Source organism: Athene noctua, unplaced genomic scaffold (genome assembly GCF_965140245.1).
Source record: "Athene noctua unplaced genomic scaffold, bAthNoc1.hap1.1 HAP1_HAP1_scaffold_66, whole genome shotgun sequence".
In the NCBI taxonomy this organism is placed as follows: Eukaryota; Metazoa; Chordata; class Aves; order Strigiformes; family Strigidae; genus Athene; species Athene noctua.
In genome coordinates this window covers 110494-137752 of record NW_027437556.1, presented here as the reverse complement: position 1 = coordinate 137752, position 27259 = coordinate 110494, and the positions used below count along the sequence as shown (strand labels likewise).

At 48.2% G+C, this 27259-nt stretch overlaps 1 pseudogene; it reads left to right on the top strand.

Moving 5' to 3' along the window:
- Window positions 1-2362: 2362 nt before the first annotated feature.
- On the top strand, window positions 2363-12376 carry LOC141955023 (zinc fingers and homeoboxes protein 1-like; annotated as a pseudogene).
- The last annotated feature ends 14883 nt before the right edge of the window (window positions 12377-27259 follow it).

Genomic DNA, 27259 nt, shown 5'->3' with positions numbered 1-27259 from the left:
TGGTTTCCACACCCTGGTTTCATCATGAGTAGCAATTAAGCAACAAGCGTAACTGTGGCCATGGGAAGTTAATGAATTTTCAGAAAAACTGATAAAACTGAAGAAAAGGGCATAGAAGAAGGTATACAAACTTCACTGTGCCTAACACCGAATATGGTGGGGTTTTTTACAGTTAGAACAGTAGATTGAGGATACCACACTTTGCCATGACTTCTGCATCCAGCTTGTATCTTCAGACCATGAAGGTACAACCTTGGTGCTTGTACTACAGGGCTGAGTGAAGAGGTTCAGACACATGATGCACATTTCCAGTACTGATGTGAAGGCTTGTGCAGGAAGATCTTTGCTTTAGGATTCTCCCTGGCATCTGATCACCTTGTTCCTGACTCTCCAGAAACCTTTTTTCCTATTCTGTTTTCAACAGCATTCTGGTCAAAACTGAGGGTGTACTCCTTTTGTTCATCTTTTGTCATGCTAGACAGAAAATAGTTGCAAAACCCATTAACAGCTGAACACATCTGTGTGTGGTGCACCCTCTTGGCAATAACAACTTTTCTGGGTTTTGTGAGGCCTGAGGGGGAAGGATTATGGCCTAGTTAACATGGCTTGCCAGGGTTTTGAAAGGTTGCACTGTTTTAAGGTAGAGCAGGCAAATGAACCATCTTTTGGGGGTTATGTCTTCTCCTGACTGTCCTAAGGACCCCTAAAAAACTTCTGGCTTCTGCTAATAACAAACAATTCTTGCTCTTTGATTTCCATGATGCATGACCCTTCACCTCCCCACTCATTTTCGTTGCATCTTACTAGAACTGTGGGGTGACTTGATAACTTCTAAAGGAACCAGATTCCATGGTTCTGCTCTTCTGGAGAGATGAGAATGCAGAAGGACATTCCCTGCCTGTTGAACTCAGTGCCTGTTTGAAGCAGTGCTCCCTGGCGTCACCTCTTCCTGCCCGGTTTCTTGCCTGATGCCCTTCTGCTCAGCCCCTGGCCTCTGTGCTCACATGTTAATACTGCCCTAGTTTCAACGTACTCTTCTCTTTCCACAGTGTGTGAGGGTGCCAGAGCACTTTTCCCCTTCAAGAGTAAGGACTCATTTTAGTTCCTGTATTTGCCTTTGCTCAGTCCTGTTTTACCTTCCTCGAGGACGGATCTAGGTTAGCAAATGTAGCTTCTTGCTCACATTTGGCTGAACTGGTTTCTCAGCTAGCTTGAGATGGATGTCCATTCTGATCTACCAGGACTTTCTTTAAAGATGTACTGAGTTTGAGACAAGTATTATTTTTCTGAAATTTGGGTCAGTAGCTCTGGCTCAGGGGGTCAGGCTTCTGTCACCCTCAGTATGACCACTTACTGTTCCAGGACGATTGCTCTTGAGCTCTGCAGTTGCATCTCATACCATCATAGTAAGATATGCTAGAGCTCATCTGAGCTCATCAGAACTTTAACTGCAGATTTGTTTGCAGTTTGTAGTAGTGGTAACCTCTGTATGGCCCTAGCCATATAATGTTATTTGTATTACCCTCCCGAGTTAGTCATGGACAATATCTCCTTGTGTGTGACACTATGCTAAGAGGATGAAAGATGGTCTCTGCTGTAAAGAGCTTGCAATCTAAATAAAAAGCAAGAGACAAGGACACAGTGAGACAATGTCAGAAAATAAAGAGCTGCTCCCCTCTTTTCATGTTTAGGGAGAAGCCTATGACTGTCAAGAAAACTAATCTTCCCTCAAGGTATGAATATTTCACAGTGTCTGGAAGAATCCACTTAAGATTCAGGAGCTGCCCATCCTTTGAGGAGTGCTCGCTGTGGGCCTTACTGCCCTCTTCACTGCAGGCAGCTCTCTTGCTTTGAGGAGGGAACTAGTCTCTCCTTTGCTTTCTTCCAAGAGCAGCTACTTTCCAGCATATTTTAATAAAGCTCTAAACCATGTGAGAGCTGCATGGTCGATGTGTGTGGATAGTGCCTACCAAGGTAGGGCCCTAGTTGCTGACCAAGGTTTCTTGTTTCTACTGTGTGCTTGATGGTCTCTGAAAACTTTGTGGTGTACATGCTCCTGGCACAAGAGTGGCTGGACTGTGGCGAGGACCCATGGAGGCTATCACAATACAGATAACATCAGTAATTAGAGAAGCACTGGGGGAGAATTCTTCCAAATTAATTTTGCCTCAGAGTAGACTGGAAAACGAGGAGAAGAAGGGCTGTCGGGATCTAGACAAGCTTCGTCTGCCATGCTGTATTTTCTTTCCTTGGCCAAGAGGCTCAGGCAATAGAGCAGTGTGACAAATTCCTGCCTATCGCTTGAGTTGTCTTCACCACCCAGGCTGTGGGCTCTGGGCTCACCCTGACTGCAAGATGAAGCATGCTAGCCTGCCCCCAGTTACCGAGGTTGAAGCTGGGTCACAGCACCTCACCACCAGCGTAAGGAAGCATGCTCGTGTAAACAGCTACAGTAGCTTTGCTGATGCACGGGAACTTGTTCATCAACCACAACTTACTGGGGCCCGTTTGTTCTCTTGGTCTGATGTTCATGTGCAGAGCTGGTGGTTTAGGCTGATGGTGGAGTAATACCTTGGCTGCCTTTAGGAAGAGATTCATCTATGGCTTCTTTTATCCCTGAAGATGCCTACACAGCGCAGCTGCAGCCATGCAGGCTCTTGTAGGGCTCCTGTATCTCTGAGCCCCCTCAAAGCTGCCTCTTCCAGAGATTTCTCCTGTGTGAAGCCAGGGCTAACAGCACCGTAGCAAATCATGCTGTGCAGACTCAGGCAAACAGCTTTACTTAAGTACAGTGGGAATTTGTGTTCTGGCAGCTACATTGATGACTCGGGTCTTAGGGGAGAAATTGAGCAAATCTCCAGTGCTGACAAGGCACAGGAATTTCCTAAAGTTGCATTTTTTAATTTCTGTAATTAATACATGAGGAACCTTTTAAATGTCTGAGGGGAGGCAGGGGGAGAGCCATGCAAGGGAGGAAGGAGGAAGAGAAGCAATTTTATGCCTGTGATTTATGACTGAAACCATGCAGTCAGCTGCTAGGCCCCCTGTGTGGTGCTCAGGAATCACTGCTCTCCTATCGCTGATTTACCAGACAAAGGCACTCTCTGTTGCAACACAGAGCCTCTGCAGACCATGTTGGTATCCTCAGAGGCCACGGCGGCTGAAACACCCAGCCCTGGAGGACTCGGCAATCCAAGCTGGCAGCCAACCGGCTTCTCTGGGATTTGCCCCTGGGAGTGCCTTGCTCTTTGTGTTTTACTTTGAGCTGGGGCCACATTTCACTTTGATTACTCATGTTTCTTTTTTGTTTTTTCTTCTTTTTGATTTGTTCTTAATCGTCTTGCTGGATTTTCATGCTTTGCTCGTTAGACTGGTGTGTTGCAGCATGACTGGCAGTCCTGGAGGAGTGGGAAGGGAATAGGTGTGTCCAGTGTCCATGAGACATGCAAAAGAAACCTCAATCCCCTTTTATTTTTTTGATCAAATCTACCTACCAAAGTTGAGTTTCTACCCAGGGATTTATGCCAGCTGGTGCTACATCCAGTCATAAATATGGTGGCATGGAAAGATATTTTGGGCATGTATCCACTTAGAACAACAAAAAACCACATGTCTACTTAGAAAGGAAACCTTTAAAACTATGCATACAAGCAGTGCTTTGGCCTCAAAGACCGTTCTGGTATAGCCAGGTTCATTAGTCCATTTTGCAGATTAAGGAAGTACAAGGATGACTTTTCAGCTCACCCTCTCCAAACCTGCGTGGTGATTAGATGGGACAAAATGGACCTTCCTGGGTGGATGGACTGGCAAGGTGGAAACAGCATTGCAGTACACTTAAAACACAGCACACTCTGTGCATGGTAGTATTGTGAGGCAGGGCAAACAGCTGAGGTAGCTACAACTTCACCTAGGTGCTGTTAATGAGGAATGGTGTGCCTGAAAATCTTTGTCTTGAAGAAGCTCTAGGATCAGTCTTCACTTAGTCATATCCCCTTTTGGGAAACCGTGTCTCAAAAACGCTGAGATTTCTCAAGTTTCCACCTTCTGCTTTGGAGCAGAAGTGAAATCAAATGGAAAAGTTACCAAAATACACTCCCACCCGCCCCCACGTAGGCACTGAGCCAAGATACTAACAGAACAACTCTGCAGTTATGCAATTAATTTATCAAAGCAGCTTGGTTTGACTATTTGTTACAAGATCTTACATTTCCATTACAGTGACTTGTGACCAAACTCCTTGCCAGAGCTGGGGAGGTGCGACAGCCCTGCTGCCTGTCCAGGGGTGCAAACCGCCCCCGTTTACCGCCCCCTCCTAACACCGACAGGCACACGCCAGAAACGGGGAGTCAGCCAGATGCTGCCCTGAGGCCGGGCCTTCCTCTGCTCTTGCTTCGCTCGGCGGGCTCGCCCCTGGAAGGCCGGCAGCGCCCGGGCTGCCACCGCCGCCGTTTCCAGCCAGTGCCCCAGCCGGCTCTCCCCTCCAGCCCATGCAGCGGGGGAGGGCATGAGGCCTTCTCAGGGCGCCTGCCCCAGGCACACTACCGGCAGCAGGACTTTGAGGTATTTCCAGGGCTCTCACACGGCCTGGGGGTCTGAGCCGAGCCTGGGCCCTGGTGGGTGGAAGCTGTGGGGATAAACTGGGCTGAGCCTGTGGTCCCCGGTGCGCTGAGGAAATGTGTCTATTTATATAAAAGCCTCCCGGTAGAGCCGTGGCCTGGAGATGCTAGAGTGAGTGGCAGGGTTATATCCAGCTTGGTGGTTCCTCGTTTGTGCGGAAAGCATGACTGGCCCACGGGCAGGGGTGGTGACCTGGTGAAGAGCAGTCCTGCTGGCTGAGCTGCTGCCAGGCCACGATGGGTAACTGTTCTGGCAGGCTCCCCCAGCCAGATGTCATCTTTCCAGGAGTCAGTGTGAAGTCAATGTGAACTGGCCAGAAATGTTGTTCTGCACCCAGAGCTGATCCAGATCAGGCTTGCCCACCTGAGCAGTTCAGTGGTGAGCAGAGCTGGTGTTTGTGGCCGTGAAAGTCATAGTCAGCCAGAGGTGTGTGTGTGGATTTCTCTGCTCCTGGGGATAATACCATGTCCCACAAAGGCTGTCTCATCTCTTGTCAACCACCTGGCTGCTACTCACCTTTCTCAGAGCTCCCCCTGCTGCCAGGTGAAAGCTGACTGTGGTTGTCAGGCTCGTGACAGTTGTCTTATGAGCCGCCTCATGAATTGCCCCACCTCTCTGTTGCTCTCTCTCTCTGGATGGCTGGTTGTGCCTTTGGGGTGCATTTACGTTTCTGTTTCTGCTCCTGCCTGATGTAGTCCTAGATCCTGTCCTCACTGCCTACTTTCTGAGCCTCATTCCTGATCATCCATGCTCTCCTGCCTTTATAGTCGTAGTTGCAGGATCCAGTCTTTTGTTACCTTGTTCCTGGTTGAAACCAGCCACTTCCGCCCTTGTTTCAGCTGTAATAGCTTCTTGTTCCAGGCTATATGGTTTGCATTACAGGCTCCCTGATTTCAAAGCCCTCAGGCCAGCTTCTAACTCCACTCCTTCTGCCTTGCCCACTGGATTTGTGGACCTTTTTGTATATCTCAGCTGGCACTGACTTCTGCTTTTTAATGTTATTCCAGTGCTACTGCTGCCTTGTCTATACACAACAGATGCTTGCCAGTCTCAGCTGAGACACCCTGAATGGATTCATAAAAGTGTGCTGAGAAGAAAGATGCCTCAGACGGAGGTCAGACATGGCTGCTGACCCTCAGGAAGAGCAGATTGCTTCTTGCTGTGTGCTGTGGTGCCCTCTCAGTGTAGAATGACACCCCTTCAGATCTCCTAGTGGAACAGACCATTGGTCCCTAACCCATTTCTGTCATGATGATCCATGTTAAAAATGTCTAGTCTTCAGTCTTATTGCTTAGCCTGGATCACTGTGACAGGACCAGAATCAGACTGCACATAAAATTACAGATTTGAGAGCACTGTCCCTAGAAAGGGGGCTGGAAATAAATACATGGGGGTAGTAATCTCTTTGTTTGTTGTGAATACTTTTTTATGTCAGCCTAGGCCACGTGATAAGAAATGCCAGGGACAGCAGTGATCTAAGCTGTGTCCATTTTTAAGATACAGGTGACTGTAGAATCTACTTGGAATTCGTAATGCCTGATTCTTGCCAGGTTATATCACTTTGTCCTGTAACAAGGCAAACAGGGGTGTCTTGCATTCCTCATTGTGATCCGTTTTGACCAGTGGCTGCTGCATTCTCTGGACAGAAGGGAGATGTCTCTTTTGGTTGAGAAGGAATGCAAGCTTAACACCAAGGAAGAAAAATATTTCAGCCATTTTGCTAGGAAGTATTTAGGGTATGTTGCCTGGAAGCTCTTTGTGTTAGAACCATTCAATTTTGCAAGGAATAATTAAATATTCATTGTGAGAGATGGGAGAATAAGCACTGCTCTTTAGTCTTCTGGTCTGAGCACTCACATGGAGGGGGAGGAACCAAGATCCCAGCCTTAGCTTCACGGAATACGTAATTTAATGTATTTAAATGTTAATTGGAGACCCGTTGAATGCCCTGAGCATTAAGCTACAGAAGTATTGCTCATTCTTGTCTTTTTCCTTAACCTAATTAACATATAATTATTTTGTGCAAATTAGAACCACCCTACAGGAATGATAAAGATTCACCTTCCTTGCTGTATTCTCCGACTTGCTGATTATTCATGTGAGGTGAGGTACCTGCAGGTTCAAACCTTCCTGTGGACAATGATATGAATTTGAAACAAGGTCTTCCAAATTTAGGTTAAGTGCTCTGATCATTGAGTTGGTGGCTGGGGGAGGTACGTCTTGTGCTGCAGATGATCCCTTCTGGATGATCCCTTCTGGATCAGGCCTGGTGAGGGAGAGGTGGACTGATGTGTAGTAAATCCTGCCAGGGCTTAAGCACGAGTTAGGATTGAGGTTGCTCATCACTGTCTAGATTTGACTGTGTAGTACCAGGGCCCTCGTCTGTTGCTGGCATAGGTGATAGCTGAGTCTGGAGAAATGAGAATGTGGACTTCAGCTCCTGAATTCCCTTTGTGACTGTAGTCATAACCAAAGCGTACTGTCAGGCTTGCCTTTAAATGAAAATCTCTTACTGTTTCGTTTGGCTTTTCTTTTTGTCGACACTACTAGAAAGCCCTGTGTGAATATTCAAACTGCTTACTACTCTTACCTCCCAGTAACACTGCAATGAGACAAGATGTCCAAGAGGGCCAGGCTCGGTGTTTATATCGCTTAGGAAGGCATAAGGAGGCTCTGGATATTGCAGAAAAAATGGTAAATAATGCAATCGTTCTTTTAGATTTTGAACATTAAAATATTGCCAGTAGTTCCTTTATATGGACTATTTTCTGGAAAAATAATCTTCACGTTTATAATCCTTCAGGATGTTCAGTGCTCAGAGTATTTGGTAAACAGAGGGTAACTGTCACTGCAGATATAATCTCTCTTTAGAAATCAGAACACCCTGTACCACAATGAGCTCCCTGTGCAGGGAGGCTGCTAGTCCTGGAAGGGACTAAATATCATGCCCTGCCAGGCAGAATTAATGTAATGTAATAGGAAGTATAAGAAAGGGGATAAATGAATGCTTAAATCTTTGCACTATAAAAGGACGGCTCAAAACTCCCTTTTATTTCCATATACTCGCTGCCAAGCTGCCACCAAGAAGAGTATCTCACCACAAATTGAGTTTTTCCCATAAAGGAAAAAGTCCAGAGGCTCTAGAGTCTGCTAGAGTTTTACTGCTGCTGTTTATTTTACATAAAAGGTGTTTACGCTACAAAGAAGGGCAGCTGTATAAAACTCTGAAAGCATATAAACAAATGACAGCATTTGAGCCTCCTTGCCTTTCAGACTGGGACAGGGCAGCTGAAGGGAATGCTGTCAGCTTCATCGTGCATGATCTCTATCATGTATCGTTTAAGAGCGCAGTTTTGTACAATTGAAAAATTACCTCTAGTGATATATGTGTGTCATTATTAAGGGAGACATTTTCTTAGGCTCTGAATGATGATTCTGTTCTACTCCTGGTTTTAATCTATTATCTTTTGTTTCTAGAGAAGCAGTGCTGCTAACACAGATCACTTAGCAATGGTTCTCAACCTGCAGTTTTCCATTTACCAGGGTCTGGAAAATGTAGAAAAAAAGATCACATGCCTGCAGCAACTGATCTGCTTACATCCTTTCAACCCTTGGTACTGGAAGTTACTTGCTGAAGTTTATATGAGCCTTTTACAGAGCTTGTCTTCATCAGTCATTCCAGAAACAAATATAAATCAGTCTGAAGAGGTTATTGTAAGGGGTGGTAGTTTCAAAACATCGACTGGAAGAGAGATTAATTTGCAGCCTCACAGATCAGACAGCCAGAAAGAAGGCGCTTGGTCCGGCCTTGCTACAGAAACCAAGAGTGAGAATGCAGTGACTTGTAGCAGCAGCCAGGCTGTAAAAGAATTCCTCTGCGCTTCAGAAGAACTGGAAAGGATGGACGAAGGGGAACACACAGCCTCTGAGTCCTGGGAGCAGAACATGTCGAAGAAAGTTGGGATAAAGGCAGGTGCCTCATTTATTAGAGCAAGGTAACTAAATGTATTCTTAGAATAATGTTAACTTTGCCCAATCGAGAACAATTTAAAGCATATTTTTCCCAGCCTTAATATAATATAATAAATAAAAATATTTATTTTCAGTTTACATTTTCAATTAAATGTTTGTTTTGGCATTGGCAATGCTAACTTAGAAGCACTCTGCTCTTGCTTCAGATCTTAAAAAACCAAATCCACAGCATGGTAGCTGTGAACAACCTCAATCTGAGTGAAAAGAGTAAACCAGCGTCATACACTGTTGAGAAGTAAAGCGTTTTTTAATGGCCTTATTATATTAATCTTTTCAAGTAATTATATACAAAAGGGCTTGTTCTTCAACAAATGCTTCTGTTAGAGCATGGCTGTTTCCTGGTTTGGTATTAAAGATGCAGCAGCAGAAGTGCCCCAAAGGGAAGGCTAGCCAGTCCTCCTTCTGCGAGTGCCACCTGTCTTATTTGCTTGAAGCCTCATGCTTGAGCAAAAATATATTTTGTAATAATACCCCAATCTGCATAATGGATGAGGTTGAAAAATGAACTCTGTGACAGCTGATTGACAGGCCTGCATTAAAATGCTCTTTCCTTTTCTTCCCTCTGTTCCTAAAACTCTTGCACACCACAAAAATCCCCAAAGCGTAATCTGTCAAAGAGATAATTAGGAACTGGTTTTGTTAAAATAGTCTTGGATTTTTTCCCCCCCTCTTGCCTCTCAGTAATGTATGAGTCACTGAGAGTATTTAAAGCCATTTTATGAACTTCCACAAATGTTGACAGCGAACACCTGTTAGGGCAAGATTTAAGAAATGTAAAAAAAGATATAGTAGCTTCTAATTGTACTCAGGCTAAGAGATGGTGACTGTAATTGCTACTTGGGAGAAGTTAATAAATGTAGTACTGATATTTAATATTAAAGCTACATTCATATTAAAATAATCTGTGTTGCTTGTTTTGGTGTGTATAGTTCAGCATTGAGACAATTAAAAATTGTGGTATTTGCTTGCTTGGCTGCACAGTTTCACAAAATGTTATTGTGGTTTATATTTGCAGATACACTTGTCCAGGGTAAACTTGTCCCCTGCTCAGGGCTTATGCATTAAATAGGTTGTCTAATATTTTCAGGTCTGTTGGATTTTAAGTGCATGTTGCATAAACAGGTACAAGGTAAATTGCACCTGGAAAGGGGATGTTGGTATTGCTTTTTGTAGGAAATAAGGTTCTGTGTTAAAACATCATGAGCTCTTCTAGTTTTGTCAACCAAAAAAAAAAAAAAAAAAAAAAAATTGGATAAATTGTTTTGTTTAATTTTTATTCTTTTTTTTACATTATGTTGATGCAAATTTTGAAACAAAAATGCTCTACAAATTAAAAATACTTTCTGTTTTTACTTTGAATTTCCCAGTCAAAACTTTATTGAAATTACAAATGGTTTACTGGCTCAGACTTATAAATTTTGATGTTTATAATGCTCAACTTTAATCTAAGATTTTCTCTTCATAAAAATACACTCCGTTATTGTAACACCTGCTTTGTTTAACCTTGGTAAATGTGATACAATTTGTTGTCCTATATGCATAAAGCTTGAGTTAAACATAGTTTCAGTCATGATACTGCTAAGTTCTAGTAGTCTCTTGGTTGAATATAGTTAGATATTTCCTCTGCTGACGTGTTTTACAGTCCTTGTGTGAGGATGACTCTGGAAACTGCCACTGCGCTCTCTGGTCGAGCAGTTGGTGATGGGGTCCCTCAGTGACATGAACCCACATTGTGAGCACAATGTCTAACCTTCACCAAATCATGGTGGTGACTTCTGGGGCACTGCCTTGAATATAAAACGGTGGTGAAAGCTGTTAGAAAATATTCCAGGGTTGGCCTATGTGGGGAGAATGAGATTTGTCTAAACCCCCAAAATTTCTAGCTTTTCAGGTTACAAAGTCAATCACTGCCATAGGCAAAAATGCACTGCTGTCTTGTTAGGCCTTAATAAGGATGTGGGACTCCTGATGTACTACAGTTAATGCTAGCAGATCCAAGCTTCACTTTGAAATTGTGTGATGGATACATGGAGAGAAAAATGTTTGCACTTCTCAGTACTTCTGTGGTAGCAGGGGTATACCATACCCATAGTAGATTGATATGGATGTATTCACTTCTTTGCAGGTTTTGCAGTTAGCAAAAGTCAGGAAGAAGAGCCGTTCTTAAGTATTGTATTTTGGTTGGTTTTAGGTTTGCTGACTTGCTCTTTTGCCAGCTGTGCCTTTTTTGAACTGCCTTTTTTGTTTCAGGCTTTTACTTCAGCTTACTCGGTTACAGCAGTCATCCTTTGCGTTAGAAAATAACATAGAAGGTCAAAAAGAAATTGATGACAAAGTGGCACGACTTGGTTTCGGTGAAAACTCCTTGCTGTTGATGATCAAGGTAAGGGGATGTTTCACAGTGTGCAAGTTCTCAGCTACACGTAGGCTGGTTGAGGTACCTGAGCCAGTTCAGGCACAAAGTGTCTGTAAGCATGACACTCCCCTCAGGTAATTAACTGTGCCAGGAAACATGGTAAATTAGCTGGGACCAGTTGTCCTGGTAGTGCATCATCTGGAACTGACAGTGATAGCTATATAGCTTTTGGGAATGTTCAGGGTTGTTAAGTTTCTCACTGGATGTGTACTTGCAGATGCATCATCACTGTGAGTTTCTTGGGATGCAGATTTTATCTCAGGAATTTTAGATACCACAGAGTGAATCACAAGTATGAAATGGAAGTGGAGATTACTTTGATGACCACAGCAGTATTAAAAACTTCCAGAAAAAGTATTAAACATTTTCAGAAGACGACAGAGACATCCTTTTACATTATTTCTTTGTCCTGTTTGATGTACTGGATTCTATTTTTAAAGAAATACAAAGGGGGAGAGTAACATTGCATGACTTTATTCATAGAGATTAAACATTTTTAGTGCCATTTATAGAATTTCTGACTTTTATTTTAAGGAATAAAAGGAAGCTAGTGAGATTCTAACTTCGCTGTCAGTCTTACAGCTTTAAGTTAGTGAGCACCAAGCCGTTGCCAGGGTGGCGGTAAGTCCTGTGGGATTTCACCGTAAGAGGGCAGCAGCATGTAGACTATCTCAGGTTTTGGGAAGCTTGGAAAAGAAACTTGTTTCCTTGCTTCCCTTGACACCCCCAGGAGGAGATGAGTGTTGGTGCCTTTGCAAGGTGAGCACTGAATGCAGAGCATTGGTGTTGAGAGATCCGCTGGCGCTCAGAGAGTAAAAGTCTCCCTGCACAAGCGTAGCCAGAAGCTGGGCGGGGTTGTGCAGCTCTGTAGCTTGGGCACTCAGTTCTCGGTGGTTACAGCAGAGTGCAACAGGCAGACAACTTGATCGTGACTTGGAAACTTCTGCATGGCATGTGGTTCATGTGTCAAGGGCTTTTCTTGTAAAAATCTGTTATCAATGTCATATTTGTTGTTTTCTCTGCAAGTTATTTTCTTGTTTCTCATCTTTCTTACTGTCTTTGCAGGCTATGGGGCTGGATCTCATAGCAGAAAAACTAAAAGAGGAATTTCAGGGTGAGGTAAAATGCATAGGCCCTTCAGTGTCATCATTGGTAACTGCGTCAGCCACAGAATTTTAAATCAAATGGTTCGGTAATCTCCAAGATGATTTAAGCCACTTGGATAGACAATTTGTGCTGGTTTATGCCCTGCCAGGACCGGAGAGCACGTTGCCGTTGCCCCTCCCCCACCCGCAGCCGGTCGTGCTGGAAGTTAGGCACAAACCTGGGCTAAATAAGAAGAAAGTTTAATACAACAGTGTGATAAAACAATCTGAACAACAACAGTGGCAATGGTAGCAACAACAAACAGCAACAGTGAACAAGACATACGATATACAGAGAAATACCGCATAATGGTCACGGAGCAGTTCCCCGCCACCAAAAAGCCAAAGAGAACCAGGACACAATTCTGTTCAGATATATATCTCCTACCTTTGGCAACTTAAAGGTTTTGTTGTATTTATTCTCATATCTCTAAATGATTATGGAATTATATATGCAATAAAGTTCATATTACATTTAAAAATAATTCTTATTGTATATATTTTAAGAATATGTATAAATGTCTGCATTTAAACTCTTAACATCTCATAATTTTCTTTGATTTGTTTGTATTAAAATAATAAGGAATCCAGTATAAAATCGAGCTCTCAGTACAACTTTCAGAGGTAGCCATACATCGTAAACCTCACCATGTTTTGCTTGAAGAGCCTGTAATTTTTTGAGGCGTGCGATGTCGGTGTGATGGAAGGCTTCCTTTATGATGTCCAGTTTGAAAGTTTCTTGGTATCAAATTCTATGTTGTTGCATTTAGAACCATGGAATCAGCCATTTTAAAAATTATTTTTTAAAATATTTCTTGATTAATTGATGTTATGGTGATATCCTGTTCAGAGATGGATAGAGATCTTAAATATATTTATGCTGGAAAATTGTCAATAAGAATAATTCCATATGTTTTAGGAAAAAATATCAGTGGTAAATACTTAATTTAGAACTGGAAGGAGATTTTCTTTCTTCAAAGGTAAGTGTTCTTAGCAGGCACAGAACTAGCTATAGTCTTGTCAGCTCCCTCGCTAAGCGCACTGGAGAAAAACTGTCAAGGTTGTTTATATGTACTGAAGACTGTTTAGTCAGATCACATCCTTTGTAAAACCCTGCAAGGAAGAAAATCTTTGCTGTGAAAGCTGGCAGTGTTGTTTATGCATTGTACAACCTTATGTTATGCTTTCAGTTGATAATGACACCACTTTGCTTTATTTTCTGAAGCACTGATGCTCTGAGCTTCGGGCTTCTACAGAAGAAGCCAGATATTATCCTGCAGTTTCTTTTGCTTGAAATAATTTGCATTTGAGGCAAACAAGGTGTGCTCTTCCCACATCTTCTCTTAAACTGTGAGACTTAAATTCTTTGTAGCTTTTTGTAAAAGTGTTCTTTAATGGATATAGTTTAAAACTAGGAATCTCTTAGACATAATTTGCTGTGACTTTTCTTCATGTTTTCCTGTGTTTTCTTTATGAAGTACTAAAGAGTGCTGAAACATTAAATAACTCACAATTTAATGGTAATTCACCATATGTGAATTACATTTGTATCTGCAATTTTTAGGTGAATTTAAAGCTTTTAGACACTGGTTAGGGAACCCGTCACTAACCCTTGGTGTGATGTAGCACTCTGCTAAGTTGACCGTGAAACCTCTCCGGAAAAATGGAATAATGCCTTCAGCCATGTCAAATTATCTCTGATCGCTTGGTGACTTCATGCAATTAAACCACATCCTGGTCAGCTTGTTACGAAAGATGATGACTTGGCAAGTATACTTGGGTAAGCACTAATGCACTAGAATATTTGGTTGAGTCATGCATGTGCTTTGCTAGGTGGAAGTTTTTGTGTACGTGTGTAGAGCACTATATTCAAATGGCAGTGAAACCCGCCTGAAGGGCTGGGGATGCTTTTAAGACTAACTGGTGTTACAAGTTTTCAGTAGGGACTGTCCACAATGTGCTGTAAATTAATTACAATGTTGGCATCAACAGTAGAATGTCTTATAGAAAAGACAGAGCAAGTGTGGAAAGCTTAATGCCAAATATGTCAAAAAAAACTGGAACAGGGACTTCACCTGGTTTCTCCTTAAACTTACAGTCATGAGTAGCCACATGTAATTTGTTCTGCCACAACTCTCGAGTAGGTTCAGTAGTTAGGACACCAGAACACAGCTCTGTGGAACCAGGTCTGTATAGATATTTCATGGGAACTTGCCAGATGATTTGGCTCCACAGTTTAGAAGGTAGAAATAAATTTGGAGCTGTTTTAGTAGCAAATTAAATGCTTGCCAAATGTTGTCATTTTGTGACCACTATGTCCAAAATACACAGTGGCTAGCCGAGGTGATTTGGGGACTTTGGTGAGTGTGCACATTGTTTGATTTGAGGTTGTCTCTTAGACTGGAAGCACAACAGTTAGCTCCCCACTGGTTCCGGGAGTGGAAGGCAAATTGCAGTTCTTAAGAACAGGCAGTATTTTCTCAAACATAACAATGAAGTAAAAATGTTGTTTTTAACTACTCAGAGGAAACAACATGAATGTTGTTCAGAACATGTCGCATAGTTACCGTTCCAAATACCCAGTGTTTATTTCACTGGGGCTATGAAATATTCCTTTGCCCCCCTTGTGCCTAGCTATCTCTCATCTCAGCTACTTCAATTCCTCCTTTTTTGGCCTGCTTCTCACTTTTTTGGCATGCTGCTTCTATCTTCAGTTTTCTGTTTCTGATCATATTGCACAAGGGGCTTTGCATTTCCATCTTGCTTTTGAATGCCACATCATTGCTTCTATGTTCTGCACAGTTCTACATCTGCCTGTAATAGATTTCTTCATGTTTTGGCTCTTACATTATTATTGGTATTAGTACATGCACCAGTACTCCATGCTGAGTTAAACAGCAAATTTTAGGATTGCAAACTGCAAGTGAGAATCCGTTAACAGTTACTGAGGTTTGATTTTGATGTTTTAACACTTGTTCATATTACAGATGCTTTGGGAAGGACCCTCTGACCCTGGTTCTGATGTTTCTGAAATGATTGCTGTGTACAAACACAATCTAATTGTGTGTCCTGCTATTGTTTGCATACAGCTGGCTTTGAGGTGAGGGAATGTGTTAGTGCTGTAACTAGCAACATTAACACAGTTTTCTCCATCACAGAATCATAGAATGGTTTGGCTTGGAAGGGACCTTCAAAGATCATCTAGTTCCAACCCCCTTGCCATGGGCAGAGACATCTTACACTAGACCAGGTTATTCAAAGCCCCGTCCAACCTGATGATGAACACTGCCAGTGATGGGGCATCCACAACTTCTCTGGGCAACCTGTTCCAGAGCCTCACCTCCTTCACAGTAAAAAATTTCTTCCTTATCTCCAGTCGAAATCTACTTGATGTGCAGTGGTCCAGGAAGGAAGAACACCTGGGTGCTCTTTATTTTCTAAGAGGAACAACAAGGGCAGACCAGGGTGCTCTGTTTTTTGTTTGTTTGGTTGGTTGGTTGGTTTTTGTTTTTGGTTTTTTGTTGGTTTGTTTTTTTTTTTTTTTTCAAAAGAAGTAGTCTGTGGAAGAACCAGCAAACTGGTAGCAATGGATGGTGAGAAAGCTAAGCTACTCAACTTTTTTGCCTCAGTCTTTACTGGCAACCTCTCTTCCCACACCTCTCGAGGCAGGGGCTGGGGAAGCAAAGTCCATCCCACTCTAAGAGAAGATCAGGTTCTTGACCACCTGCAGAACCCGAACGTACAAAAGTCTGTGGGACCTGACGAGATGTGTGCCAGAGTCCTGAGGGAACTGGCTGATGTAGCTGCCAAGCAACTCTCCATGATATTTGAAAAGTTACGGCAGTCAGGTGAAGTCCCTAGTGACTGGAAGCAGCCTGTGGAGAAGCAGTCAGTGAAACGCTCCCAAGGAGCACAAGCAGCAAGCACAGGGGACGTCCTTGAGCCCGTGCTCCTCTGGGTGCTTTCTGTGTGGGCAGCGATTGCACACACCCCCCCATGTTACCTACCTCCAGCAGCAGGCACACGGCCAGGCATCAGGCTTCACACTCAAGTGCTTTAATGGGCAACACTCGCAGGACGCCAGCAGCAGAACCATCGCTGAACCAGAAGACCTGCAGGGCCGGTTTGGGCTTGGGAAAGGACATGGGGACGGTCTGGAAAGCCTAGCCAAGCCCAGCCTATTCATCCAGCTTGCTTCCAGGGTGTGAACGCAGGGGCAGCAGTGGGTTCGGGGTGCCCTGGAAACACATGCTGGCGTGTGAGCAATGCCTACAGATGGTCCCTTGGGCAATGCAACTTGCTGCTTTGCTTTCTGCTCCCCACGGTGAAGACATGCACACCAACCAGCCCCGAGAGGAGGGTCCCCATTGCTGCTAACAGCAGTGGTGCTCTAATGGCAGAGCTGCTGTCTGGAAACCCCCAGGGGCCTTTGCTGTGCTCTGCAGGGACCCATGTGGGGCCATAATTACACTCCAGAGTACCCCAGGGCCTTACCCAGGCTCTGCAGGGGCCTGTGCAGGGCCCAAATGACCCTCCAGAGCACTCCAGGACAATAGCTGGGCTCAGCAGGGAGCTTTGCACCCTTAATACCCCTCCAGACTGCCTCGGGGCCTCATCTGGGCTTTGCTGGGGCCCGCTGGAGGCCCCTGCTGCCCTCCAGAGGTCCCCCCCTTCCACAAAATTTAGAAATTACAAAAAAAAAAATCACTTTTAAGTTCACTTTGTAAATATTCTGGAGGTTGATACAGGCTACATTTATTTATGCTTTTTAGCCCTCGCCACCCACATCTAGATGCTCTTCATCTTCCTCCAAAATAGGCAAGAGACCAAACATGTAATAAACAAGGATCATTCCAGTTCTTGTTTTGCAGGTCAACATCTGAATCTTCTTCAGCAAAAGTAGAGGGGATGAATCCTCTTGTGCCATCCACCAGCTCTCTCCCTGCCCAAGGACGTAAACAGCTTGTCCAGCAGTTAGAGGAAGCTAGTTCAGGCTGCCCACTGCCACCATCAAAAGGATCGTAGTTGTACCAAGCTATGAATGTTCGAAGCTTTCCCAGTTCTTGTCCCAGAGCCTGCCGGATGACAGACTGTTGTTTGTCTGCTACTGGTTCTTCGGTCTCACTTGCGGGGTCCTCCTCTGAAAGAAGGCGGGACCCAGGACTGTCCTCTGCCCAAGCTGACTCTGAGGGGCCCTGAAACCAATTCTCTGGTTCACTCACCTGGGCTCAAAACAGTTGTTGGCTTCTCCATGGTCCCTTGTTATTTCTCTCCGAGCACTTTCTGCCACGTCTCGGGGCTTTCAGTCAGCTCTGCAGCTTCCCAGCAGGTTTGCAGATGGCTGATGGTTTGGACGGCAGCGTTTCCCTCCTCTCCACTCACATCTGTTCAGGTCAGTGTTTTCAGCTTGAACCTTTCTGCCCAGAGCATATGCCCACAGAGGTGAGAATTTTCTTCAACCAGTCTGGTGTTTTCATCTGTCATCTCCAGAAGCTGCACCTCTAGCTCCTCACACCTTTGACTTAAACTGCTATAAGTGGAAAGAAAGTAGCAGAGAATTCCCGGCTAGCAGCTTCCCTGTGGCGGGGAAGTGCAAACGTACACGTTTTCGGCCCAAAACGCGTTTTTGGGTGAAAACGCACACCACGTCTCTTTCTGAGTAAAAGCAAGCACGGAGGACGAGAATCGCTTTTGCCCTGCGTAGCGTTCCGGGCAGCGGGTAGAACCAGGCAGAGAATTCCCGGCTAGCAGCTTCCCTGTGGCGGGGAAGTGCAAACATACACGTTTTCGGCCGAAAACGCGTTTTCCGGTGAAAACGCACACCACGGCTCTTTCTGAGAAAAAGCAAGCACGGAGGACGAGAACCGCTTTTGCCCTGCGTAGCGTTCCGGGCAGCGGGTAGAACCAGGCAGAGAATTCCCGGCTAGCAGCTTCCCTGTGGCGGGGAAGTGCAAACGTACACGTTTTCGGCCAAAAACGCGTTTTCAGTCGAAAACTTACACCACGTCTCTTTCTGAGAAAAAGCAAGCACGGAGGAAGAGAATCGCTTTTGCCCTGCGTAGCGTTCCGGGCAGCGGGTAGAACCAGGCAGAGAATTCCCGGCTAGCAGCTTCCCTGTGGCGGAGAAGTGCAAACGTACACGTTGTCGACCGAAAACGCGTTTTCCGGTGAAAACGCACACCACGGCTCTTTCTGAGAAAAAGCAAGCACGGAGGAAGAGAATCGCTTTTGCCCTGCGTAGCGTTGCGGGCAGCGGGTAGAACCAGGCAGAGAATTCCCGGCTAGCAGCTTCCCTGTGGCGGGGAAGTGCAAACGTACAGGTTTTCGGCCGAAAACGCGTTTTCCGGCGAAAACGCACACCACGGCTCTTTCTGAGAAAAAGCAAGCACGGAGGACGACAATCCCTTTGGCCCTGCGTAGCGTTCCGGGCAGCGGGTAGAACCAGGCAGAGAATTCCGGGCTAGCAGCTTCCCTGTGGCTGGGAAGTGCAAACGTACACGTTTTCGACCGAAAACGCGTTTTCCGGCGAAAACGCACACCACGGCACTTTCTGAGAAAAAGCAAGCACGGAGGACGAGAATCGCTTTTGCCCTGCGTAGCGTTCCGGGCAGCGGGTAGAACCAGGCAGAGAATTCCCGGCTAGCAGCTTCCCTGTGGCGGGGAAGTGCAAACGTACACGTTTTCGGCCGAAAACGCGTTTTCCGGCGAAAACGCACACCACGTCTCTTTCTGAGAAAAAGCAAGCACGGAGGATGAGAATCGCTTTTGCCCTGCGTAGCGTTCCGGGCAGCGGGTAGAACCAGGCAGAGAATTCCCGGCTAGCAGCTTCCCTGTGGCGGGGAAGTGCAAACGTACACGTTTTCGCCCGAAAACGCGTTTTCCGGCGAAAACGCACACCACGGTTTTTCTGAGAAAAAGTAAGCACGGAGGACGAGAATCGCTTTTGCCCTGCGTAGCGTTCCGGGCAGCGGGTAGAACCAGGCAGAGAATTCCCGGCTAGCAGCTTCCCTGTGGCGGGGAAGTGCAAACGTACACGTTTTCGGCCGAAAACGCGTTTTCCGGCGAAAACGCACACCACGTCTCTTTCTGAGAAAAAGCAAGCACGGAGGACGAGAATCGCTTTTGCCCTGCGTAGCGTTCCGGGCAGCGGGTAGAACCAGGCAGAGAATTCCCGGCTAGCAGCTTCCCTGTGGCGGGGAAGTGCAAACGTACACGTTTTCGGCCGAAAACGCGTTTTCCGGCGAAAACGCACACCACGTCTCTTTCTGAGAAAAAGCAAGCACGGAGGATGAGAATCGCTTTTGCCCTGCGTAGCGTTCCGGGCAGCGGGTAGAACCAGGCAGAGAATTCCCGGCTAGCAGCTTCCCTGTGGCGGGGAAGTGCAAACGTACACGTTTTCGGCCGAAAACGCGTTTTCCAGCGAAAACGCACACCACGGCTCTTTCTGAGAAAAAGCAAACACGGAGGACGAGAATCGCTTTTGCCCTGCGTAGCGTTCCGGGCAGCGGGTACAACCAGGCAGAGAATTCCCGGCTAGCAGCTTCCCTGTGGCGGGGAAGTGCAAACGTACACGTTTTCGGCCGAAAACGCGTTTACCTGCGAAAACGCACACAACGGCTCTTTCTGAGAAAAAGCAAGCACGGAGGACGAGGATCGCTTTTGCCCTGCGTAGCGTTCCGGGCAGCGGGTAGAACCAGGCAGAGAATTCCCGGCTAGCAGCTTCCCTGTGGCGGGGAAGTGCAAACGTACACGTTTTTGGCCGAAAACGCGTTTTCCAGCGAAAACGCACACCACGGCTCTTTCTGAGAAAAAGCAAGCACGGAGGACGAGAACCGCTTTTGCCCTGCGTAGCGTTCCGGGCAGCGGGTAGAACCAGGCAGAGAATTCCCGGCTAGCAGCTTCCCTGTGGCGGGGAAGTGCAAACGTACACGTTTTCGTCCGAAAAAGCGTTTTCCGGCGAAAACGCACACCACGGCTCTTTCTGAGAAAAAGCAAGCACGGAGGACGAGAATCGCTTTTGCCCTGCGTAGCGTTCCGGGCAGCGGGTAGAACCAGGCAGAGAATTCCCGGCTAGCAGCTTCCCTGTGGCGCGGAAGTGCAAACGTACACGTTTTAGCCCGAAAACGCGTTTTCCGGCGAAAACGCACACCACGGCTTTTTCTGAGAAAAAGTAAGCACGGAGGACGAGAATCGCTTTTGCCCTGCGTAGCCTTCCGGGCAGCGGGTAGAACCAGGCAGAGAATTCCCGGCTAGCAGCTTCCCTGTGGCGCGGAAGTGCAAACGTACACGTTTTCAGGCGAAAACTCGTTTTCGGCGTAAACGCACACCACGGCTCTTTCTGAGAAAAAGCAAGCACGGAGGACGAGAATCCCTTTAGCCCTGCGTAGCGTTCCGGGCAGCGGGTACAACCAGGCAGAGAATTCCGGGCTAGCAGCTTCCCTGTGGCAGGGAAGTGCAAACGTACACGTTTTCGGCCGAAAACGCGTTTTCGGCGAAAAAGCACACCACGGCTCTTTCTGAGAAAAAGCAAGCACGGAGGACGAGAATCGCTTTTGCCCTGCGTAGCGTTCCGGACAGCGGGTAGAACCAGGCAGAGAATTCCCGGCTAGCAGCTTCCCTGTGGCGCGGAAGAGCAAACGTACACGTTTTCGCCCGAAAACGCGTTTTCCGGCGAAAACGCACACCACGGCTTTTTCTGAGAAAAAGTAAGCACGGAGGACGAGAATCGCTTTTGCCCTGCGTAGCCTTCCGGGCAGCGGGTAGAACCAGGCAGAGAATTCCCGGCTAGCAGCTTCCCTGTGGCGGGGAAGTGCAAACGTACACGTTTTCGGCCGAAAACGCGTTTTCCGGCTAAAACGCACACCACGTCTCTTTCTGAGAAAAAGCAAGCACGGAGGACGGGAATCGCTTTTGCCCTGCGTAGCGTTCCGGGCAGCGGGTAGAACCAGGCAGCGAATTCCCGGCTAGCAGCTTCCCTGTGGCGGGGAAGTGCAAACGTACACGTTTTCGCCCGAAAACGCGTTTTCCGGCGAAAACGCACACCACGGCTTTTTCTGAGAAAAAGTAAGCACGGAGGACGAGAATCGCTTTTGCCCTGCGTAGCGTTCCGGGCAGCGGGTAGAACCAGGCAGAGAATTCCCGGCTAGCAGCTTCCCTGTGGCGGGGAAGTGCAAACGTACACGTTTTCGCCCGAAAACGCGTTTTCCGGCGAAAACGCACACCACGGCTCTTTCTGAGAAAAAGCAAGCACGGAGGACGAGAATCGCTTTTGCCCTGCGTAGCGTTCCGGGCAGCGGGTAGAACCAGGCAGAGAATTCCCGGCTAGCAGCTTCCCTGTGGCGGGGAAGTGCAAACGTACACGTTTTCGGCCGAAAACGCGTTTTCCGGCGAAAACGCACACCACGTCTCTTTCTGAGAAAAAGCAAGCACGGAGGATGAGAATCGCTTTTGCCCTGCGTAGCGTTCCGGGCAGCGGGTAGAACCAGGCAGAGAATTCCCGGCTAGCAGCTTCCCTGTGGCGGGGAAGTGCAAACGTACACGTTTTCGGCCGAAAACGCGTTTTCCAGCGAAAACGCACACCACGGCTCTTTCTGAGAAAAAGCAAGCACGGAGGACGAGAATCGCTTTTGCCCTGCGTAGCGTTCCGGGCAGCGGTTAGAACCAGGCAGAGAATTCCCGGCTAGCAGCTTCCCTGTGGCGGGGAAGTAGAAACGTACACGTTTTCGGCCGAAAAATCGTTTTCCGTCGAAAACGCTCACCACGGCTCTTTCTGAGAAAAAGCAAGCACGGAGCACGAGAACCGCTTTTGCCCTGCGTAGCGTTCCGGGCAGCGGGTAGAACCAGGCAGAGAATTCCCGGCTAGCAGCTTCCCTGTGGCGGAGAAGTGCAAACGTACACGTTTTCAGCCGAAAACCAGTTTTCCGGCGAAAACGCACACCACGTCTCTTTCTGAGAAAAAGCAAGCACGGAGGACGGGAATCGCTTTTGCCCTGCGTAGCGTTCCGGGCAGCGGGTAGAACCAGGCAGAGAATTCCCGGCTAGCAGCTTCCCTGTGGCGGGGAAGTGCAAACGTACACGTTTTTGGCCGAAAACGCGTTTTCCGTCGAAAACGCTCACAACGGCTCTTTCTGAGAAAAAGCAAGCACGGAGGACGAGAATCCCTTTTGCCCTGCGTAGCGTTCAGGGCAGCGGGTACAACCAGGCAGAGAATTCCCGGCTAGCAGCTTCCCTGTGGCGGGGAAGTGCAAACGTACACGTTTTCGGCCGAAAACGCGTTTACCTGCGAAAACGCACACAACGGCTCTTTCTGAGAAAAAGCAAGCACGGAGGACGAGGATCGCTTTTGCCCTGCGTAGCGTTCCGGGCAGCGGGTAGAACCAGGCAGAGAATTCCCGGCTAGCAGCTTCCCTGTGGCGGGGAAGTGCAAACGTACACGTTTTTGGCCGAAAACGCGTTTTCCAGCGAAAACGCACACCACGGCTCTTTCTGAGAAAAAGCAAGCACGGAGGACGAGAACCGCTTTTGCCCTGCGTAGCGTTCCGGGCAGCGGGTAGAACCAGGCAGAGAATTCGCGGCTAGCAGCTTCCCTGTGGCGGGGAAGTGCAAACGTACACGTTTTCGTCCGAAAAAGCGTTTTCCGGCGAAAACGCACACCACGGCTCTTTCTGAGAAAAAGCAAGCACGGAGGACGAGAATCGCTTTTGCCCTGCGTAGCGTTCCGGGCAGCGGGTAGAACCAGGCAGAGAATTCCCGGCTAGCAGCTTCCCTGTGGCGCGGAAGTGCAAACGTACACGTTTTCGCCCGAAAACGCGTTTTCCGGCGAAAACGCACACCACGGCTTTTTCTGAGAAAAAGTAAGCACGGAGGACGAGAATCGCTTTTGCCCTGCGTAGCCTTCCGGGCAGCGGGTAGAACCAGGCAGAGAATTCCCGGCTAGCAGCTTCCCTGTGGCGCGGAAGTGCAAACGTACACGTTTTCAGGCGAAAACTCGTTTTCGGCGTAAACGCACACCACGGCTCTTTCTGAGAAAAAGCAAGCACGGAGGACGAGAATCCCTTTAGCCCTGCGTAGCGTTCCGGGCAGCGGGTACAACCAGGCAGAGAATTCCGGGCTAGCAGCTTCCCTGTGGCAGGGAAGTGCAAACGTACACGTTTTTGGCCGAAAACGCGTTTTCGATGAAAAAGCACACCACGGCTCTTTCTGAGAAAAAGCAAGCACGGAGGACGAGAATCGCTTTTGCCCTGCGTAGCGTTCCGGGCAGCGGGTAGAACCAGGCAGAGAATTCCCGGCTAGCAGCTTCCCTGTGGCGGGGAATTGCAAACATACACGTTTTCGGCCGAAAACGCGTTTTCCGGCGAAAACGCACACCACGTCTCTTTCTGAGAAAAAGCAAGCACGGAGGACGAGAACCGCTTTTTCCCTGCGTAGCGTTCCGGGCAACGGGTAGAACCAGGCAGAGATTTCCCGGCTAGCAGCTTCCCTGTGGCGGGGAAGTGCAAACGTACACGTTTTCAGCAGAAAACGCGTTTTCCGGCGAAAACGCACACCACGTCTCTTTCTGAGAAAAAGCAAGCACGGAGGACGAGAATCGCTTTTGCCCTGCGTAGCGTTCCGGGCAGCGGGTAGAACCAGGCAGAGAATTCCCGGCTAGCAGCTTCCCTGTGGCGGGGAAGTGCAAACGTACATGTTTTCGGCCGAAAACGCTTTTTCCGGCGAAAACGCACACCACGGCTCTTTCTGAGAAAAAGCAAGCACGGAGGACGGGAATCGCTTTTGCCCTGCGTAGCGTTCCGGGCAGCGGGTAGAACCAGGCAGAGAATTCCCGGCTAGCAGCTTCCCTGTGGCGGGGAAGTGCAAACGTACACGTTTTCGGTCGAAAACGCGTTTTCCGGCGAAAACGCACACCACGGCTCTTTCTGAGAAAAAGCAAGCACGGAGGACGAGAATCACTTTTGCCCTGCGTAGCGTTCCGGGCAGCGGGTAGAACCAGGCAGAGAATTCCCGGCTAGCAGCTTCCCTGTGGCGGGGAAGTGCAAACGTACACGTTTTCGGCCGAAAACGCGTTTTCCGGCGAAAACGCACACCACGGCTTTTTCTGAGAAAAAGCAAGCACGGAGGACGAGAACCGCTTTTGCCCTGCGTAGCGTTCCGGGCAGCGGGTAGAACCAGGCAGAGAATTCCCGGCTAGCAGCTTCCCTGTGGTGGGGAATTGAAAACGTACACGTTTTCGGCTGAAAATGCGTTTTCGGCGAAAACGCACACCACGGCTCTTTCTGAGAAAAATCAAGCACGGAGGACGAGTATCGCTTTTGCCCTGCGTAGCGTTCCGGGCAGCGGGTAGAACCAGGCAGAGAATTCCCAGCTAGCAGCTTCCTTTTGGCAGGGAAGTGCAAACGTACCCGTTTTAGGCCGAAAACGCGTTTTCCGGCTAAAACGCACACCACGGCTCTTTCTGAGAAAAAGCAAGCACGGAGGACGAGAACCGCTTTTGCCCTGCGTACCGTTCCGGGCAGCGGGTAGAACCAGGCAGAGAATTCCCAGCTAGCAGCTTCCTTTTGGCAGGGAAGTGCAAACGTACCCGTTTTAGGCCGAAAAAGCGTTTTCCGGCGAAAACGCACACCACGGCTCTTTCTGAGAAAAAGCAAGCACGGAGGACGAGAATCGCTTTTGCCCTGCGTAGTGTTCCGGGCAGCGGGTAGAACCAGGCAGAGAATTCCCGGCTAGCAGCTTCCCTGTGGCGCGGAAGTGCAAACGTACACGTTTTCGGCCGAAAACGCGTTTTCCGGCGAAAACGCACACCACGGCTTTTTCTGAGAAAAAGTAAGCACGGAGAACGAGAATCGTTTATGCCCTGCGTAGCCTTCCGGGCAGCGGGTAGAACCAGGCAGAGAATTCCCGGCTAGCAGCTTCCCTGTGGCGGGGAAGTGCAAACGTACACGTTTTCGGCCGAAAACGCGTTTTCCGGCGAAAACGCACACCACGTCTCTTTCTGAGAAAAAGCAAGCACGGAGGACGAGAATCGCTTTTGCCCTGCGTAGCGTTCCGGGCAGCGGGTAGAACCAGGCAGCGAATTCCCGGCTAGCAGCTTCCCTGTGGCGGGGAAGTGCAAACGTACAAGTTTTCGGCCGAAAACGCGTTTTCCGGCGAAAACGCACACCACGGCTCTTTCTGAGAAAAAGCAAGCACGGAGGACGAGAATCGCTTTTGCCCTGCGTAGCGTTCCGGGCAGCGGGTAGAACCAGGCAGAGAATTCCCGGCTAGCAGCTTCCCTGTGGCGGGGAAGTGCAAACGTACACGTTTTCGTCCGAAAACGCGTTTTCCGGCGAAAACGCACACGACGGCTCTTTCTGAGAAAAAGCAAGCACGGAGGACGAGGATCGCTTTTGCCCTGCGTAGCGTTCCGGGCAGCGGGTAGAACCAGGCAGAGAATTCCCGGCTAGCAGCTTCCCTGTGGCGCGGAAGTGCAAACGTACACGTTTTCAGGCGAAAACTCGTTTTCGGCGTAAACGCACACCACGGCTCTTTCTGAGAAAAAGCAAGCACGGAGGACGAGAATCGCTTTTGCCCTGCGTAGCGTTCCGGGCAGCGGGTACAACCAGGCAGAGAATTCCCGGCTAGCAGCTTCCCTGTGGCGCGGAAGTGCAAACGTACACATTTTCGCCCGAAAACGCGTTTTCCGGCGAAAACGCACACCACGGCTTTTTCTGAGAAAAAGTAAGCACGGAGGACGAGAATCGCTTATGCCTGCGTAGCATTCCGGGCAGCGGGTAGAACCAGGCAGAGAATTCCCGGCTAGCAGCTTCCCTGTGGCGCGGAAGTGCAAACGTACACGTTTTCAGGCGAAAACTCGTTTTCGGCGTAAACGCACACCACGGCTCTTTCTGAGAAAAAGCAAGCACGGAGGACGAGAATCACTTTTGCCCTGCGTAGCGTTCCGGGCAGCGGGTAGAACCAGGCAGAGAATTCCCGGCTAGCAGCTTCCCTGTGGCGGGGAAGTGCAAACGTACACGTTTTCGGCCGAAAACGCGTTTTCCGTCGAAAACGCACACCACGGCTCTTTCTGAGAAAAAGCAAGCACGGAGGACGAGAATCGCTTATGCCTGCGTAGCGTTCCGGGCAGCGGGTAGAACCAGGCAGAGAATTCCCGGCTAGCAGCTTCCCTGTGGCGGGGAATTGCAAACGTACACGTTTTCGGCCGAAAACGCGTTTTCCGGCGAAAACGCACACCAGGGCTCTTTCTGAGAAAAATCAAGCACGGAGGATGAGAACCACTTTTGAGCTGCGTAGCGTTCCGGGCAGAGGTTAGAACCAGGCAGAGAATTCCCGGCTAGCAGCTTCCCTGTGGCGGGGAAGTGCAAACGTACACGTTTTCAGCCGAAAATCCGTTTTCCGGCGAAAACGCACACCACGGCTCTTTCTGAGAAAAAGCAAGCACGGAGGACGAGTATCGCTTTTGCCCTGCGTAGCGTTCCGTGCAGCGGGTAGAACCAGGCAGCGAATTCCCGGCTAGCAGCTTCCCTGTGGCGGGGAAGTGCAAACGTACACGTTTTCGGCCGAAAACGCGTTTTCCGGCGAAAACGCACACCACGTCTCTTTCTGAGAAAAAGCAAGCACGGAGGACGAGAATCGCTTTTGCCCTGCGTAGCGTTCCGGGCAGCGGGTAGAACCAGGCAGAGAATTCCCGGCTAGCAGCTTCCCTGTGGCGGGGAAGTGCAAACGTACACGTTTTCGGCCGAAAACGCGTTTTCCAGCGAAAACGCACACCACGTCTCTTTCTGAGAAAAAGCAAGCACGGAGGACGAGAATCGCTTTTGCCCTGCGTAGCGTTCCGGGCAGCGTTTAGAACCAGGCAGAGAATCCCGGCTAGCAGCTTCCCTGTGGCGGGGAAGTGCAAACATACACGTTTTCGGCCGAAAAATCGTTTTCCGTCGAAAACGCTCACTACGGCTCTTTCTGAGAAAAAGCAAGCACGGAGGACGAGAATCGCTTTTGCCCTGCGTAGCGTTCCGGGCAGCGGGTACAACCAGGCAGAGAATTCCCGGCTAGCAGC